Source organism: Coptis chinensis, chromosome 6 (genome assembly GCF_015680905.1).
Source record: "Coptis chinensis isolate HL-2020 chromosome 6, ASM1568090v1, whole genome shotgun sequence".
NCBI lineage: Eukaryota > Viridiplantae > Streptophyta > Magnoliopsida > Ranunculales > Ranunculaceae > Coptis > Coptis chinensis.
In genome coordinates this window covers 64,970,627-64,989,670 of record NC_141461.1, presented here as the reverse complement: position 1 = coordinate 64,989,670, position 19,044 = coordinate 64,970,627, and the positions used below count along the sequence as shown (strand labels likewise).

The window sequence follows — 19,044 nt, the reverse complement described above, 5'->3', positions numbered from 1 at the left end:
ACGCTTATTCGAAGGTTTTAAACGAACCACGCTAGGCATTTCATAGTATTACTCATAGTATATATATTTGTATCATAGATGATTGATTATTATGCATATATTAGCTTAGGTTTTTCGACTTGGTTATTATTATTCATTTGCTAGTGAGATGTATAGATAGTTGAGACATGAAAAGGAAACAATAGTTTTATTTTTTAGTCGTTGTAGTATAGATGAAGTTTGTGAGTACCTTCACTGGAAAACTCTCACGAGGCTAGAACTCGTCCACTATGGAATTCCTAGTGGTTTAAGCCTTATTGCATATGGTAAATGCAATCGCACTCAGCGAAACGAGAGTAGTTAGAACTCTATTTTTGGTTACTTATTCTAATTTCTCATATTTGCTTGAGGACAAGCAAAATGCTGTTTGGGGGTGGTTTGATAAGAGCCCAAAACTGTAGTTTTAACCCCTTAACAATCGTACTTTTATACCAATTATGTGAGTAATAAGTAAGAATTAATACTGATTACGTGTTTTTATGTATTTCAGGCTTCAAAGTCCATTATGTGTAGAAATGTGTCACTTTAGTGAGATAAAGGAGCAAAGGTTGGTTGCTAAGGAGTTATGTGAATAAAGGCCAAGATTCAAGGAGACAAAGCCTTTGTAAAGCCCGGTCAAAAGCTGAAAAGTCAACACGAGCAGAAACAGTGCACAAGTCAGCAGAATTTCCGAAGACCATATCTTTGGACTCAGACCTTAGAATTGGGCCTACCTTATGTCAAAACGACCGGCTCGGAAAGAGCTTTCCAATGGTTCAAGCCTTAACCCAATCAGAGGAGCAAAAGTGGACAAAAAATCTATTGAAGCCAAATCCAGCTGAAGAGCCCTTTTCGGACTGAAAGAATTGGGTTTTGGGACCGATTTTCCGGCCCAAAACATGGCTCCAAGCCCATGCACGATTTTTGGATATGAAAGTATAAAAACAAAAGCTTGACTCTTTGTAAAGGATGGATAGTTAGGTTAGAAAATAAAAGTAGCTTAGAATAGAAAGTAGCCATTAGAATAGCTTCTAGATCTAGATTTAATTGTTTTTATTTAAGTTTAGTTTCAAATCCAATTCTTGTTTTAGATTAAACTCTTAAATCATTGATCTTCATTGATTAGATAAATAAATTAGTAGATTCTTATTCAATTCATTTTTCTGTCATTACATTTATAGATCTAGTTTAATTTCTTGTTGATATCATTTCTTAATTATTAATTAGATTTTAATTATTGTTTAATTTAGATTAGTAAATTTCAATTCTTTATAGTATGTTTAGTTTTAATTTAATCGAAAATGATTGTGTAATGATTCTCGGCTAAACCTCCATTAGAGTGGGGTTGAGAAGCCTTGATGAAAGCTTGATTTGTGTTAGCGTAGGATAGTCGTAATTTTTATTCCACTCTAGAAACGATTAGTTCACCATGAGAATGGGTTTAATCGTTCACATGCTAGTTATGAAGTGGTAGAAATGCCATGTGTAATTAGGGATTAGGAAGAACCAATTGTTCTGCGTAGTAGTTCAATTCGGATTACGACGATTCATCGTTAGTAAGTTAAGTTGAGTTAAGGTGGAATCAATCCCCCCCTAATTCTTTATCATAGAATCGACGTAGTATTTTCATAGCTGTTTATTTAGTTGACTAGTTGTATCTTGTGGGTAGTTGCATCGTAGTCTAGCTTATAATTTGTAAATCTCTCATTAGACTTTAGTTAAGATTATTTATACGTAGAGAACATTACTTTGTGAAAGAACTAGGAGTGGAACGAATCATCTACTCCACTATATCTCAATAGGATTGAGAGTAGAAAACTTTGATAAATTAGAAACGTAATATCGTTTAGTTTTACTTACGTTTAGAGTTTCATCGCTTTATTCATTAGTAAAACTATTCTTCTTTTTTACAGTTATCAATTCCATTCAGGTACTGTTCTTTTCCCTCGAATATTATTATCTTATCTCCTCTATTTAATAGTGATTTATTCTTTTTTCTTCATTGTTATTGATTTCAGTTGTGAATCCCCCCTCTTTCAAGCAGGTAATTTCTCTTTCTCTGCTGTCATGCTCTGTAATTGTCCTTTTACTTTCATTGTTTTATTGGAGACTGAACTAAGAATGGCATAAAATTGGAAGTGTCTCTCTTTCATTCGTTTTTGTTCTCATCAAATTCTTTATTTTATCTGCAATTGATTTATTTTTGGAAATGGGTTGTATTCTACAATCTCCTCATTGAAATTCGTCTCAAAGTTTGAACCCTGAAGTTATAATTTTTCTCAGGTAGTCTATCTTTAGATCAAATCTCACCTCTCTCTTTTTCAATTTATCTCAATCCATCGCTGGAAGGTATTCTCACAAGTAAGTAATCTCCTCTTATGTGTTCTGTTTTCACATGAAAGTCCACACCACAATCAAATCTATATTGAATTACTGATTAAGCTATTCTTCATTGAACTCAGGATGACAAATCTTTTGTTGCAAGAATTCTTGAATAAATTGAAAACGTCCAGGTATGAAATGTTTAATGCTTTTTTGTGGATATCATTTGTGTTCTCCCTTCTTTTTGTGTGAAGGTGTTCAAATATGCTCCCACTGTTGAGAAAGCAATCATATTCATTGCTTATTTTTGGTAAATGCTATTGTGTAGTTATGTGATGTTTCAATGGGTAAATATTCTTAGTGAATATTTATCTTCATATTGGACGATATTATCTATTCTAATTAGGTATATAGGGTGTATGATTAGTATCGTAGATTTTTTTTGTCATTTTTTTCGTGTCCCTTCTAGCGGACATTTTTAACAGGGTCATAGACTGAGAACCAGTCAAATATTTTACTATCAAAATTTTAGCTTTAATTGAGAGAAAGAATTAGGGTATACTAATGGCAGACTGGCAACTCTACTAAAGGAGAGGTGGTAAAGTTTGTCTCATCACTATAGGTAGTCTGCTGAATTGTTTTTTTCCTTTTAATTAAAATTTTAGTATTATGGTATTGGTCGACTAAACACGTCGGAACCATACACTATCTGTTGAATTGTTTTTTTTTTAAAAAGAAAGGTGATAATATTCTTCCTCTAGGGACAATATGATGTCGTTGATATTATTTGATATTTGCGAGTGTAGAAAAATGTGTTCATAACTTCAAGACTACCTGTCTTTATTGTGCACTGATTTACAATCCATAATCCTAGGGAGCAACTTCTTGATATGGGTATTATTGTATAAACGCAACTGCGCAATATAAGGAGATCATAGTATTTTAATCAAGATTCAGCAGTTAGTCCAGAAAGTCCGTAGCCCTTCTATAGGTATGAGTTTGTGGCTTTAGGTATGACTTTATAGCTGGATCTTAACATTATTCCTTTCGCATTTTCGTGTAGGCAGCTTTCATGTTTTATTTTTCTTTCTTTTTGGAATAATTGTCAAATCAGCAGCCCCCACCCACTCATTAATTAATATCTTCCTGTTAATGATATGATATTATTCAAATTGCTTGGAGTTTTACTACCCACTCTATCATGAACTCTTTATTATATTAGAAATTTTGATATGTTGTTTTCGGTTCGTTTACTCTAATTGGAATTATTGACTCATGCCAAATATGGACTTATGTTTGAGTATTATGCATCTGCTACTACTAGATTAGCTCATGCACTCCTTAGCCTTACTTGAAGAGGGCTTATGCATCAAAGCCATGGCCAAAGGAACTGCACAATGGTGGGAAGGTCAGCCTGGATTCCGAACAAGATGGACTCACTTATTTTAGATTTTTTAACTAAATATAAAAGAGTGAAGTTTAACAAAACTTCCTTTTAATTCTCCTTGGAACTTGATATATATTTTTAACACTATGTAACACAACCTTTTTGCTATTAATACAAGTATCATTTTTAATTTTTTATCTTATATAAGCTTCCTGTTTATTATTAGTTTAGGCAGGGCTGATAATGTAAAGTAGTATTCAGGTTCACGCTTCAATGCGTCACACATGGAGAACTCAAAAGTGAAGGCGTTAGATTTCGAATTTTGAAACTAGCCAAAAGACCACCCAGAAAATGCCACAATTAACTGTTGAAATATCTTACACGTATCTAGGCTTCATTTCTCAATTTCTCTTCCTAGGGAATCATTAGATTTTAATTATGACTATGAGGCCTGATCTTATATTGCCGCTGACTTTGATCAAGTAAGTCTATCCTTCGATATAATTGATTTGAGTTTTATGGTCGAATTGTTCAAAATTGTTTCGTTTTGTCGTATAAACAATAGAAATAACATATTTGGACCAAATTTGGTAAAACTACTTTAAATTATAATTATCCGCGATTCAACTTTATATCAATATGGAAAACATTAATTTTTAGTTTCTTATACAATTGTGATTTTGTCTGTAGTATACTGAATTTGCATTCTTGCTTTGATACTCTTTGCAAAAGCAAAAGCTAAGGTGGTGTTCTTTATGGTGATGTCATACTAACAGAAGCATAACTAGAAAAAGCAAAATGAACTGAAATTACTACTAATTTATCAGATATTTCAGGGTTGGGGTTCACGTTGTAGGTTAAATCTCTTCTTTGGGTAAGCGTTGTATGAAGAGTAAGGTGGAATGGTAGAGAGGATAGTATGTAAGAAGTGATGGGTGAAATGAATCTAAAGATTCATGGTAATTAGAATCATTTGAGAATGAAGGTGTTTTGGAATTTTTTTGTCAAAGAATTTTAAATTGGATAAAGAACATAAATCTTTTAGAATTAGAGTGGACTTATTCAAGGGTATGGTAGGTTGTTCCACCATTAATTACATACCAAAGAAGATGCTAATTCAGCCCAAGCTTTGCTTCTGAGTGATAACTCCAAATCTCACCTTTGGCTATTATGTCCTCAAATCACCTCTATTCTTCAAATTCTATGTAGGAATATTTTGCAAAATTTGCAACGACATCAAACATAGACTAAGTTGGACTAAGAACAGTGGTCTGGGAAAAATCACTTAACTATCAGAGAGAAGGCTTAAGGGCCAAGGCAAGCCAAGCAGCATGATAAACAAAATATAATGATACATCAAGGGACAAGCAGATATTACCCTTGCTGGTGATAGGTGTAAGTGAACCATCAGTAAAGCACACTTGGCGCGGTGTAAAAGACAATACTGTAGATGGGAAGTACCAAGTCTCACCTCATATGGTGTGATGCATTTTATTGATTAATGTAGGAGACATTGCTAGCCTGAGTTGATATGGAAGGAAGATGTGATGCTTGATGAAGTAATATTATATATAGTTTATGGTGAGGTAGTAGCCTGGGGGCAAAGATGATCTCTGAGTATCACATTAATACAGTTTTGGAGTTATTTTAAATCTATTAGGCGAAAGAGCAAAAGTATACTTGGAATCTAGAGACTCAACAATTGCAAAAGTAAAAGCGGATCATCTAGAAGTGTTAGAATAGATAAAATGTGAGTAGAGCTTGAAACGTCTAGCTTTAATATGATAGGGTTTGCCATAGTCAACACAGATAGTAGCATCCCCATCAACTTAACAAAACAGCTCGGTTTCCTGACTCGCAGTTGGGATTCGTTTTCAGGGAGTATAAATCGAGGGTCCCCAATGCACCACAGTATGAGAGGTTAGAAATTAATTAATTAGTGGTCTTAATTGTGAAAAGGGAAAAGAATCGACAAACCCTTTGTTCTCACTCTCAAAGGTTTTAAACTAAAATTAAATGAGAAAAAAAAAATGGATACCTTAAAACCATTCGTTCTCCAAAGTTCTTCCCATCTCTTTCACTCTACCCTCACAACAACAAATAATAAATATGTTCTCATTTTGCCTCCCACTTGTTCTTCTTCCTCGAATTCGATATGCTTCTAGCATTCTCTCTGTTCGTCTTCTCTAAACTACTCCTGATTAATTCCACTTCTGATCTCAGTGTATATACACTCTCTATCACGCCAAGCCAACACACACATTTCAAGGTAAAATTTTTATCTTCCTCACTTCTTTTGTTCAGTTGTTATTTTTTCCCAAATTATTGCCTTTTTTATTTGGCTAAAACTGCGAAACTGTTGAGTTGAAATTATGTATGTTTTTTTTATTTATTTGGATTATGTAAATCAACTTTTGAGATTCCTATAGTTGATCGGCTTTCATTGGATTGGCTATTGGCTATTGGCTTCATAGTTTTCAATTTTTTTTCTAATATAGTGCTTCTTGCTGCATCTGTAATCAGGTTTCACATAACAGGTTAGTATTTCTCTTTAATCTTCTAATTCTTTTCAATTGTGTGTTTCTCATGGCTAAATGAATTTCTCTTGAATATCAGATTGTCTTATTGGTGATTCTCTAGATCAATGTTTACACATGTAGTTTGATGAATATCATCTGTAAGTAAACGAACAGTGTTTGTTCCGGTAAGTAAATGAACAGTGTATAATAAGCATGTTCCATTATTGTAATCTTTTTTCTTTGTTGTAAGACACTCAATGCTTTTTCGTACTTTTAACATCCTCGCACTTGCATTCCTGTACACATGTTCTCTCTCTCTCTCTCATTTCATGCCTGTCTGGTAACCATCTCTCAATTTTGTTAATGTTTGTGATTGCTTTCTTATTAGTTTTGTTTCGTTTAGATTGTAGATTAAAAACAACTTATTCAGCTTGATGTAAGGGGTTAAAAACCCTTTTTCTCAATCAAAACCCACAAAACAATACCCCCTATAATTCATTGGGGAATATCAGATGTCTACAAAGCTTCTGATGGTTTGGAATACCATTGCCCTATCTCTTCTAATCTGTTGTATCAGGTTGACCATTTTTTTGTTACAGCGCAGCCCATTGTACTCGAACCTGGTAAGTTTTTTCATTCTATTTCCTCTATTTATTTTTATTTTTTTCATACATAATTGGGGGGTTTTTTTCATTGAAGATTTACTTTGGGGTTTATTTACATTTTTTGAAATAGGTTTGCAATTTATTACCATGTTTATCACTTTATCTATATCAAAATAAGACAACGTTATCTTAAAGCTGTTGTGTTGAAAATTTTAACTTTGATCTGCATTGTATGGAATTATATAAAAAAATATATGTTTCCCAATCTTTCTTAATTCTTTTTTTGTTGTGATTTTCAAATTGAGTTATGCTGGCTTTATGCTTATATATAGAGAGTCGCTGAGTTTGAATGGAGGGATTTAGTTGAATAGGTGGTAAATAAAGTCATTCATAGAAAATTCTGTTAGTTTGGTTTCTCATTCACCCACTTCTCCTAAGCTTAATGGCATCCATCTGTAAGCCTAACTACTTAAAGATCCAAGCTCCATATAGTATATATTTTGACTTTCTAAGAATGTAGTTTCCTTAAACTCCATCTTTTCTTTGTTGTGATGCCGCCTTAGTTCTTCATTTGAACTGTGTATGTATTTTGAGAAGGCCAAACTGACTTAAGATTCCATTTATATTCTTCAAATTTGCACACAATTTGATAAAAGTAAAAACTCTTTCTATGATCCACAAATACATAGAAACAGTTATTATGCTTTACACGATTTGTAGATCAAACCGCTTGACCAAGTAACTTATATTTTGTTGCATTTGTTCCCGATGCTCGATAGCTATGTTGCTAGCACTATAGGCACAGTTAATAAATTGATATATGTTACACCTTTGACTGCTACTTAATACATATATTGTTTTCATCTAACAGTCTAAAATTATGCATTTATTGCGTATGTTTAGGAGTCATCTATTTTGATTTTGGTGGTCGCTGGTTTTGACTTTGGTACTTTGGCATATTATTATCAAATATATTCACTAGACTGTTACACCTCTTACATTGTCGTTGGCGATGGAGGTATTGGAATTGGCATTGGAAGTAGTGTTGGTGTTGGGGCTGGTATTACCGTTGCTACTTGAAAATCTGCTTCCTCTTTGAAATTGATTTATAGAGTAATCTATACATATACTCTATAAATCTATGAGTTAGTGAGTGAGATCAAGTGTAATTTGTGCTTAGCGCAATCTGTAATATGTGATGTGTTTTTTATTTTTTTTATTTGTTTTTATTTTTGCTTCGGTGAGATTTGAATGTATCTGTAACGTGGAGATGTATGTATGTTAGTTGCACTGTATAAGTCGTGTATTAGGGTTTCTGGGATGTTTGTATATTTATAGTTTTCTTCTTATTCAAGGATTGGTTACTTGACTTAACTGGCATTGGTCGAGATGGTTAAGTAGCTGGTTCTACGAATCAGTATATCTTTTAGTAGTTGAATTTACGACTGAGGTATGAGATTTTATATTTGGTTTGGATGTATTCTTATTAAATTTTCAGGTTATGACAGGTTTATATTTATGAAATGTCGAATATACAAAGGAGACTCTGTCGAAATTTTACTAGAAAAGTCACGTATCTTAGGTATGTAATTGCATGAGATTTAGGGCGTTACAAAGTGGTATCATTATACTAATATTGCATATACATTCCTATTGAATTGAAATATTCTCCAACTACCTATGTCGATCACTTTGTTCTCTTTTAGCTTTTGATACCTTCCCCTCCTAAAAAAGAAATTCATAAATCCATGTTGTTCCCTGGACTTTGTAATAAACTTAATTTCTTATTGCATAATCGTGTGTGTTAAGATTTATACCAATTTAGTCAATATTTTTGTTTGGCTTTCAGTTATGTCATTGAGGTAGACATTGATTACACTTGAGGTATTATACCTTTCTGTAATCCCTTTAAAATTTATATGTGCTTAACGGATTGTACCCTCATTTTAGGCCACTTAGGTGATTATGATTTCATTGCCAATTGCAGAACTTTGAAGTCACATCTCTTTCATTTGGGTCAACTACACGTCTGCACCAATGTAATATCCTTTTCACGCTATTAACGCTCCAGTGCCTTTCTTTTAACTTTGCACTTTGTTTATCTTAACCTTGCACTTTGTTTCTTCATCTCTGTTTTTAGACTGTAATAGTTTTACATTATAGGTTTTTTATCTGTTTTTGTTTATTTCATTTAGTTATATCCGATTGTATAACTTCTTTAGTCAATCCCAAGTGGACCCAACAATCATTCCACACTAATTCTAAAAGTAATCTAAGTTCTATGTACTTAATTTTAGTTCTTTGTCCTCCCAACTGAGAAACCGTTGTTTGTTTGTATTTGTGTGTTTTCGCTATTTTTGTTTTCGTGCTGTGTTTGTTGTTTCTATATATTACTATTCTTTTCCCCGTACTTTATAATTCTTTCACCGGCGAATGGAGTTTGTATTGCAGGCTCTATAAATAATAAGGAGGTGCTACAAAGGTACACCTTATTCGGGTATTTTATTTTATTTTCATGTTGTGTTTTAAAATGGAGGTGCAAATACATAAAAAAAGGTCGTAATGCCTAGGAAAAACGTACACTTATAGCGGTATGGCAAAGCCACTCGACCAAATTGCAAATGTGCACTGATTTTATGTTCATCAAATTAACATTATTGATGCCAAGACACCAATCTATGTATACTTGGCATGACTATTTATAAGCATTTCATCGCTCTTTTAGTGAAGAAATCTTAGCTAAGCGCATTACACACGCAATGATTAGATGAAAGTTGTGTAGGTTAACAGGGATGTTTATTCCATATTTGCATAGTAAGAATCATATATGGTCTTTAATAGGATTTTTTTTGGCATATTGTTTGGTTTTTGTTATTCTTGCTTCTTGCTAAGGTTTAGACACGTTGTATTGCATGGCAAATATTTTTTTTTCCCATTTTTTTCATTTGAATAATTCATGGAAATGAGACATATTATAGGTTGTTCTTTGGAGCATAGTGTATTGCTTAAAAATTCTTGCACTGCTGTGAAACGTTACACGATTTGTAGATCAAACCGCTTGACCAACTAACTTATATTTTGTTGCATTTGTTCCTGATCCTTGATAGCTATGCTGCTAGCAATATAAGCACAGTTAATAAATTGATATATTGTACACCTTTGATTGCTACTTAGTGCATATATTGTTTTCATCTAACAGTCTAAAATGATGCATTTATTGCGTTGTCGTCTGTTTTGATTTTGGTGGTCACTGGTTCTGACTTCGGTAGTTTGGCATACTATTATCAAATATATTCACTAGACTGTTACACCTCTCACATTGTCGTTGGCGATGGAGGTATTGGAATCGGCATTGGAAGTAGTGTTAGTGTTGGGGCTGGTACTGCCGTTGCTACCTGAAAATCTGCTTCCTCTTTGAAATTGATTTATAGAGTAAAAGTACGATTGCCAATGTGAGAAAAAGTGTAATCTATACAGATACTGCTAGCACTTAATAGTAAAAATGTGAGTTAGTGAGTGAGATCCAGTGTAATTTGTGCTCAGCGCAATCTTTATTTTGTGATTTTTTTTGGTAAGATTTGAATGTATCTGTAGTCTGTGAAAAGTTGTTGAGCAATTGAATTGTTACATGCTACTGTATTTTACCATCACACAGACCAACTATTGGAACAATGGAGAGTATACACTTCTCCAGTACCAGCAACTAGCAACCACTGATGATATTCATTGTAGGTGTTGGGGCCTTCTGCACAAATTCATCACTATACAATATTTAGCTGGATTTTACCATGTAGACATAAATGAACATAACTTACAAATACATAGCATCAAAGAATTACTTGGAAAATCACCAAGAGTTACTGATTAAGATGCAAAAAGTAACGAAACTAAAGAAGAAAATGGTCTTTTACATACTGTTATAAAACACAGTACTTTGTGAAGAGTACACAGTTCTCAGTGATGTTCAAGTATTTGCTGATTCAATTTTTTTAATTACTTCTAATAGTTAATTACTATTGTGTTCGGAGGAAGAGGTGTAGCTCTTGGATGTTGTTGCAAAGTTGAAGTCTATCCATAGGCAAGTAAGTGTAAAAGCCAATTTTTTTTTTTTAAAAAAATTCTTCCTTTGCCTAATTATTGTACTTTGAGATTGTTAGGGGGCTACAATATATTATAACTTCATGAAATCTGTGCTGAAGGCACGGGCATTAACTAGTTTTTATAACACAACTTACGTAAAAAGTATCTTACAACTTATAACACAAGTTACGATACAAAAGTCAAAATGGTTCACTATCGGGAGAGATCCACTTTTCAGCCTTCCAAGTTCCATTTGATCCAGATCACTCCATCTTCTACAACAACTTGAAAATGTAAGCTCCCAATATATCCACCAATACCCTGGCACACAACACACGAATATATGACACACTCATTACAAACTTAAAAATATTGTAGAAACAATTCGGATATTCAATATACATGCTAAAGCATATATAGAAAAAATGATAATGCAAAAGCATCATAGCTCAAGTGATACAATTTCAAGTTACCGTGATATAAGTGGATTTGTAGTTAATACCTTGCTATTTCCAACATCTTTAGCTTTGATAGGGATGTACCAAGTTGAGTTGGTCTAAGATGTTCAGCTACTAATCTCACCACCTTGATGTGATTAAATTTCAGCACCTTTTTCATCAGTAGGCAAATCAGTTTAGCTAAATATAGTAGTGTTGAAATCCAACGATGAAAATCAAACGATAGACAACCTCACAAAAAAGGCATACCTCAATATCAAAACCAAAAGGGAGGATGCCCAAAATTTGCATTCACCTAAAACATCGTGATAAAAATAAACAGTGAGAAAATACATGCAATTAAGACTCCTCTTCTATGTATCATGACGCAACAGTGAGAGCCATGGCAGTGGATCCTATAAAACGATAACTCTGAAGCAGTTATATAAGACACATAGTAGATAATCAATTCATTAAAAAGTGCTAGTGAACACACATCATAAGTACATATATGACACTTCAACTGGTATAATGAGTGAGTTTCATTGATTGTAAGTAAAACCATCCAAAAACATACAAAAGTTCAAAAGGCAACTATGTACAAGGAAATGATAAGAAGGGTGACTATATTGCAAAAATAAGTTCATACCCTTCTTGGAATGAATCTCTGTCAAAATAAATTTTCATCGCCATACTAGCTATTTAGCTCATAATGAGAAGAAAAATCCAGGAAAGTCCATACGAACCTTGGATAGAGCATCCAGTGCTCCTTCCATATGATTTAAGTCATTACCATCCAAGCAGTGCAAAAGTACTTGTCGAATTTCTATAGGTGTGCCCTCAGTGCTCTATTTGAGAAGCAAAAACACAATTGTTCACACCAACAGTGAAAGTAGCATCTAAGTAAGATATCCCAATATTTACTATTGAACCAAGCACATTGGAATTGTTCCTCTCCTAATAGAAATCAAGTGCAGGTGAGCAAAACTAGTTACTAAGCATCAAGAAGCAATTTAGGGAGAAAATAGATGCAATGCTGGATTATCTACATGAGACGTAAACCGTATACTCTGGTGAAAGGTTAAAGTTGATCATGAATCTTAATCTATTGCCTATGATGCATCACAAGAATATTTAACTTAACGGGAAAAACCAATATCATAAGTGACATTTTAGTTCCCTATAGAAAGGTCATTTAATCATTCTTAGACGTACCCCAGAGAACGACATTTATCATTTTTAGAAGTATTCTAATATAATTCTAATTATATGTTAAGCAATCCTAAACCTTCCAGCCTTAACGACTAAAGCCATATCTAGACACACAATCACAAGCAGTTATAATGTAGTTAACTAACATGAATCTCAGAGCATCAAATTCACCCAAAAAATGGAAACATTACTATCTAGACATACCAAGTTACCAAGTTGATAGCCCATAACAACCATTTTGACTCTAGGAGCTCCGAAGTAGGACGTGAGAATGCAATGCATGCACCGATCACTGCATTTGAGAAAGACAAATAGCCATTTTAATCCATTGTAAAGGTAATAAAATGCACATTTGGGGACTAGTCAACTACCCCCAAACAGCATTTTGCTTGTCCTCAAGCAAAGATGAGAGAGAAAAAACTAAGATCACAAATATGTGATATATTATACTAGTCTCGTTTCGCGGAGTGCGATTGCATTGATCATATGCAACATGCCTTAAACCACTAGGAATTCCCTAGTGAATGAGCTTAAGCCTCGTGAGAGTTTTTCATAGAAGGTACTCACAAACTTCCTCTATCTAGTACAAAAGGTCTTGTTTCCTTGTTTATTCTCAGAGGTCTATATATCTCATTAGCGGGGGAATAAAGAAAAGCTCCTTTGAACTCAGAATAACATATACACAGTAATTTAATTATCTAAAGATAAACATGCAAAACATGAGCGGTGAAATGCAAAAGCATAGTCATTTCCAAAACTTTTGGAGAGCGTCCTTAAGGTGAGTTCTAACAGGGGTGTGTTGCAATCACAACTCTCTGATAGATTCCCTCAAGTTTCATTTTCTCAAGTGCAGAGGGCACTTATATTCCTCACATATACAAATTACGTTCAAAGAAACCGGGGTCGATTAATCACAATATCCACTTACTATCAGACCATCCTATTCCTAGTTGAGCTAGAGGTATTTTATTAGGAACTACGGGGCTAAGGTAGTGGTTTTAGAAATAAAAAGGAAGGGAAAAGAAACTCTGATAAGTTGAGAAATTGGGTCTTCAGGATATTTGTAATTAGAGAAAGACCTCGTTTTGTTCTTTTGCTTCTGAATTTGTGATTCATTCTTTAGCCCTTTGGCTTTGTGACTCAATGTGATTTTGATTTTTGGGAGTTCTAACTTTTCTCTTGCTTCTTTTGAAATCGACTCCTTTTGATTTTAAACTTTTGGGAGATTTCGATTTTTGAATATTTTCTTTCTTTTCTTTCTTTGAAGCTTCTAACTATTCTATTTTTGTACAAGGCCTTCTCTTCTCTTTTTACAGTTCATCCAATTCTCAACTCATCAATTGGTTACGTTTTTTATTGTTTGTATAGTAACGGTTGAGGGATTGATGGCGAAGAAATAAAAAGGTTTTTAGAAATTGGTGAAAACTCAAAGGGGGTAACTAAAAGAAAACATATCTTTTGGTTTGGCTATATCGATCCAAAAATGGCCTAAATTCTCTCATAAGATATGGCGTTTATTTGGTTACATAGGTTAACTAAAAGGTAAACTATGTAATTATTCTACCATGAAATTTTTGGGGTTTTTTTTTTAAATCCTATTTTTCTCAAAAGGTATCTCCAACCATATAGCACTACATTTTTTTCAAAATAGGAACGGTGGCTAAATTTATTTGGAATGAACAATAAGCGTTCCTGTTTTGGAACGCCTAACACCCGTTCTAATCTTACAAATCCGTTCCAACTTATCTTTCATAAGGTTATTTATGTCAATCTACCCAACTATATAAGATAGTTCATAAGAGAAGGGAGAAAAGAGAGAAGAGAAAAAGGTAAGCCCCTCATTCTGAATTCAGCTCACTTTCCGACTTTCTCCAAATATTCATAACCCTAATAAAAATTGAACAGGCGATTTGAAAGAGATCATCTACAAATGTTCTTCCTTGGTAAGTTTGCAAACCCTAATTGATTTTGAGATCTAGGTTAGCAAATTCACCTAAATTCGTATCAAATTGTGCTTCGTATAAGTAACTTTACGTAATTTTACATGAAATTGGTGGTTGTTTGTTTCAATTTTTGAAGTGATTTGTGAAATTTCTGATTCGAAGTGTTAAATGTGATGATCCTAAAGGTTTTTGAATGATAATTGCAGTTTCTACTTAATGTTTTTTCTTAATTGACGATTAAATTTTTTTCTGAGTTTCAAGTACTGGATCATTATGGTATTGAGTGATATTGATGTAATGGAACTTGAACTAAACAAGTAAGTATTGTTGTTCCAAATTTTTAGGGTAAATTTGATATGGAATAAGTTTTGGTTCAATCTTAAGTTATTGTTACTTATCTGAATAGCTTAGTTAGACCTATTTTTCTTATTTGGGGGACAAGGGATGTAATGTGCTTATATCAAACAAAATATAATATAAGTTTTAGTTCAAACCAAACCAAGTTGTTTTTTATCAGCTTATCGTCTTTCATAGGGGAGTGGTGTTATTGTCTGTGTTATATTTTGATATGAATGGAAAATGTGTTTTTAGGACCCAGAAAATGTTTGTGGGGATTCTCTCTTCCGCCACCCAAGAAAGTTTCCACTGGTATTATGTTACTTATTGTTGTTTGTTTCACATTCTCTTAACTCTGTCGATGCTTGTTTAGTGCCTACTTGGAACACCATTTTTCATGCTTGCGTGTTAAAGGAATATATTTCTAGGCTTCAGAACATCTTCATAACTCTAATTATTTAAATACTTACAGAACCAAAGGACATACGATTTTTTGAACAGGTGAATATTTCACACCAAATCCTCGCCAAGAAACTTCTTAGTGGGTGTAAGATATACTAACACCCAATAGTTATATGTCCAATAGGAGAGTTCCAGTATCATACGGTTATCCAGTATCATTTTGGTTACTCTAGGGCTTAAAATTTTAATTTTTATATCCTCAAGTTTTTGAAAAACTATGGAGAGATGTTATAAAAATAACTTGTACAAAAGTTGTGATTTTTAAAGCTAAGTTTGAAAAACAAACCACAACAGGTGATCTTAGGCAACTTTCGTGTGGGATCATTATTGAACCCAATCCAGTCAAACTGTGGCTTCAGTTATGTGTGTTAGAAGATTTACTGTGCAAGACGTAAGATGTCTTGTACGAATATCATGGTGATATGGGTGACCCTTAGCAATACATAATTGATCCTCAAACCGCCCTTAGAAGAATGAAGATTGCGTACTTCTAAGGGTTGGTCTATGTGGAATCCATTGCTCGTTGATAATTAGACTTTTTATAGGTTTGTTATTTTTGAGTCCAAAGTTTGTAAAACGTCCGACTAGTTAAGTTACCTTACTCATGTGGGTCGATAGCATAGATCGAGTAAGGGATTGTCCAAACTTTAGGACTAGGCTAAAGTTCACAACTGAAATTTACAACTTCAAAGGAATTAGTGAGTAGGATTTTAGGTTATTTCTTATGTTGTTAAAGATATTCTCAATTAAAACTTGGAATGCAAGTTAACGTAGAACTACCAAGATTAATTTCTTAGTATAGAGAGAGAGATACGGGAAGAGGGCCAATCATAATCATGCAAGATCAGTTACAAACTTTTAGAGCACCTTATCACTACATCTCTAATCCGTATTGAGCTCATAGACAAACCCGAAACGGCGTCTGACCTTGCCTCTTTTTGTGTATGTAGATGGTGTATGGTTGTTGAACAAAACAAAACCGTATCAAAACCTAATTATCCCTCAATAAGTAAATGATGAGTAGGGTATCGTTCCACTTTTAAGTGTATGTTATGTGAAAGACCGGACTGGAAAGAGGGTTTAAGGGATTAAAAATTATGATTATAGCGATTTTAGATTCTAATGATAAACTAAACTATTGAGAATTTATAAGAGAGGGAATTCAAGAGATTAGAATCCACTAATACTTTTGATTCAATGACCTTCTACTTCATGGTTGTTCTTACAAGTGGACTACAATTAGGCAATCGAGCAAGTGCCGGTACCCTCTTGGACGAAACATCGTTAACAATTAACTCTACTTAAGGTTATTCCTATGTTTATGCTATTAATATCTTATTTCCTTTTATGTAAGCTCGAGCAGCCATTCAATGTATTACCAAGAGTAACATCAAGGAGTACTTCCTAATAGAGCGGCCATTCAATGAATCACCACTTAAGGCAAACACAAAGAATACTTTCCCTAGGCAGCTACTCCATGAGCCTTCTAAGGCAACACAAAGAATACTTCTCTAACTCTAAAGAATTATACTAATAAAAGAAAAGTAAAGAACACTAGCATGATATTAATATTACAAAACATAAATCCTATTCTATACTCACTACAAGAAAAAAAGCTTTATATCACTGTTAAAAACAGTGACAAAAAAGTCTTTTATCACTGTTTTTTTTTTCCAAAACCGTGACCAAGTGAGTTATTTTTTTTTTTTACCAAAATCGTGACAAATTATCCGTTTAGATAAGCCTATATCCACCACATAAAACAGTAACAAATATTTCAAAACCGTCACAAAAAATCATACTTTTTGTGACGGTTTTGATGAAATAGTAATGTAATCATGTTGTAACCGTCACAAAAAGGACAACTAGTCATTACAGTTTGGTTAAAACAGTGATAAATATATTTTCTTTTTCAAAAAAAATTAGTGAATATTTGTGAAAACAGAAACAGACCATTCCACATTAAATTGGACCTACATTTCATATCTGCACTAATAAAAGTTTTCTAAACAAACAAACATAATCAATGAAGTTTCAAAATAATATTTACAAACACTAATTCAGGTGAAACTTTACAAACCAAGATGGACTTGGATAAGCTGATATATGTATTTGAATATAAATCAAAATTAAACATATCCCAGTAGAATAAAAACGTATTCATCCTATCCCGCCAAAACGCAACACATTATTGGATGAAGCCAACAAACCCGCGTCTTTGCTAATAGCCTACAACTCTAGCATAACTACAGTATTCTGTAGTACCCAACAAGGTGAGGACTACCCTCAGTATATCTCCCTCCACAACTTGATTCTCATATTCAACCTACATGTAAAACAATTAGCGAGTGTAAGTCAATACTATTGTATCCTAAAGTGAAAGTTTTTCATATTTAAACTTGCCAAGAGCAACACTATGTGAAACAAATGAAGAGTACATTTCCAAAGTAATGAACAATGCAAAATCACTTAACTAAGTTTGGGCAATTATTTATCGTAAAAAATTAAAGTGAACATTAATGTGAATAGGAATGGCAGCGATAATGTTAATAACTAAACATTCAATGTATGATATAAACTATTACATGTCTGCAAGCACTTGTATAAAATAATTTGAAAAGCTACGTCGTGCTTCCTTATAAAAGATACATTAACAGATTAGAATCTCCAAGTATCCAATAACAAGTAAAGCAGAAGGAATGTAGGATCACTTGCCTCATTAATATACTGAAGCCAACACTTGTCTACTAGTGACTTCCCACCTGAAATGGCCTTTTTGCCCCTTAAATAGACTAAGGTTTTCTCTTGCCTTAATAGGATCAAGGAATCATCACATATTTTGAACCATGCGCACCGTGACGAAAGAGAAGCAACATTTTTCATGGATAACATGTTTTTAGCAAAACCAAAAAGTAACAAAGCTTTAGATTCCTAGAATATGATATGTCCAACATGGATAAGATCAACAACATATAGCAAAAAAAATGTGTAACATGAAGTTTGTTCTATGGGGTTCCAACATTCTATCAATCATGAGGATTGCTTCTCTTCATTATCCTTTCCATATGAAATCATTGTGCCCAACCATAAAATGCATGCCAATACCGAAATACAGCTAAGACTTAAAACTTCATTAACTAACCTTTTAAACATTTCAGACAGGCCACCGTACTATTTAAGGGAGATGTTGCATACAAATAACGTGTAGATAGACCATATAGCTGCCCTCAACAAGAAATATATGATTGGTCTCTATGAAAAAGAGTGACCAACTAGATCTGGTTTGTTCTCGTATGTACTGGAACCTTTTTATGCAGACACAATTTCCTTGATGGAGCATCTGGACCATATCCTAACAAAAGAATCACCTGGAAAGAACCCCAAACCATAGGAGCTGGCCAACAATAGGGGGTTGATTAAAAAAAAATGGAAAAATGATATAAACATTAAAGTGGGCTTCTCCCAGTCAGATTTCAATAACCAAATTGACACGCAAACAACAAAACAAAAGAAAAATTACTGGTATCAATAGGACATAAGGATAAAGAGACAAGTGACTTGCAGTGACCCATCCAAGAGCTGCCAACGGAGCCAGACCTGTTGGCAAGGATGACCCTTTCAACAAAGTTTGGCAGTTTGAGAGAACTACAAAGTCATCATGAACAATACTTTCAAAAAGGCCTTAACCAGTTTGTTAACTGTTTTACAAAGCTGGGGCATCTT

The 19,044-nt window shown here is 33.6% G+C and overlaps 1 pseudogene; it reads right to left on the bottom strand.

Annotated features, from left to right (window-relative positions):
• The window catches only part of LOC147493962 (putative mannitol dehydrogenase), a 42,706-nt pseudogene extending 29,889 nt beyond the window's left edge, over positions 1-12,817 (bottom strand).
• Positions 12,818-19,044: the final 6,227 nt, after the last annotated feature.